The sequence below is a fragment of the Panulirus ornatus genome, chromosome 46 (assembly GCF_036320965.1).
Source record: "Panulirus ornatus isolate Po-2019 chromosome 46, ASM3632096v1, whole genome shotgun sequence".
NCBI classification, from domain to species: domain Eukaryota; kingdom Metazoa; phylum Arthropoda; class Malacostraca; order Decapoda; family Palinuridae; genus Panulirus; species Panulirus ornatus.
The window spans coordinates 22,075,963-22,078,018 of record NC_092269.1 but is presented as its reverse complement, the minus strand read 5'-3'; positions in this window follow the sequence as shown (position 1 = coordinate 22,078,018).

The following is a 2,056-nucleotide window of genomic DNA, read 5'->3' as shown; positions in this document are numbered from 1 at the left end:
GCCACAGCTCCCTTTCCACATACAGGCACCACGGAACTTTCGTTGGTTTACCCCAGACGCTTCATATGCCCTGTTTCAATCCATTGAAACCACATCGACCCCGGTATACCACATCGTTCCAGTTCACTCCATTCCTTGCACGCCTTTCACCCTACTGCATGTTTAGGCCCCGATCACTCAAAATCTCTTTCGCTCCATCTTTCCACCTCCAATTTGGTGTGCCACTTACTATCGTTCCCTCCACCTCTGACACATATATCCTCTTGGTCAATCTTTCCTTATTCATTCTCTCCATGTGACCAAATCATTTCAAAACACCTCCTGCTCTCTCAAACACACTCTTTTTATTTACATTCATCTCTCTTACCCTTACATTACTTTCTCGATATATTGTCCTCAAACATCTCATTTCCATCATATCCACCCTCCTGCACACAACTCTATCCATAGCCCACGCCTCGCAACCATACAATATTGTTGGAACAACTATTCCTTCAAACATATCCATTTTTGCTTTCCGAGATAATGTTCTCGACTTCCACACATTATTCAAGGCTTCCAGGATTTTCGCCCTCTCCCTCACCCTATGACTCAATTCCGCTTCCATGGTTCCATCCGCTGCATAATCCACTCCCACATATCTAAAACACTTTACTTCCTCTACTTTTTCTCCACTTAAACTTACCTCCCAATTGACTTGACCCTCAACCATACCGTAACTAATAACCTTGCTCTTATTCAAATTTACTCTTAACTTTCTTCTTTCATACACTTTACCAAACTCAGTCACCAACTTCTGCAGTTTCTCACATGAATCATCCACCAGCGCTGTATCATCAGCTAACAGCAACTGACTCACTTCCCAAGCTCTCTCATCCCCAACAGACTTCATACTTGCCCCTCTTTCCAAAACTCTTCCGTTCACCTCCCTAACAACCCCATCATTAAACAAATTAAACAACCATGGAGACATCACACACTCTAGTCGCAAACCTACATTCACTGAGAACCAATCACTTTCCTTTCTTCCAACACGTACACATGCCTTACATCCTCGAGAAAATCTTTTCACTGCTTCTAACAACTTGCCTCCCACACCATATATTCTTAGTACCTTCCACAGAGAATCTCTATCAACTCTATCATATGCCTTCTCCAGATCCATAAATGCTTCATACAAATACATTTCTTTTCTAAGTATTTCTCACATACATTCTTCAAAGGAAACACCTGATCCACACATCCTGTACCACATCTGAACCCACTCTGCTCTTCCCCAATCTGATGCCCTGTACATGCCTTCACCGTCTCATTCAATACCCTCCCATATAATTTACCAGGAATACTCAGCAAACGTATAACTCTGTAATTATATATATATATATATATATATATATATATATATATATATATATATATATATATATATATATATATATATATATATATATATATATATATATATATATATATATATATATATATATATATATATATATATATATATATATATATATATATATATATATATATATATATATATATATATATATATATATATATATATATATATATATATATATATATATATATATATATATATATATATATATATATATATATATATATATATATATATATATATATATATATATATATATATATATATATATATATATATAATTACAGAGTTATATATATATATATATATATATATATATATATATATATATATATATATGTATATATATATATATATATATATATATATATATATATATATATATATATATATATATATATATATATATATATATATATATATATATATATATATATATATATATATATATAATTACAGAGTTATACGTTTGCTGAGTATTCCTGGTAAATTATATGGGAGGGTATTGAATGAGACGGTGAAGGCATGTACAGGGCATCAGATTGGGGAAGAGCAGAGTGGGTTCAGATGTGGTACAGGATGTGTGGATCAGGTGTTTCCTTTGAAGAATGTATGTGAGAAATACTTAGAAAAGAAATGTATTTGTATATATAT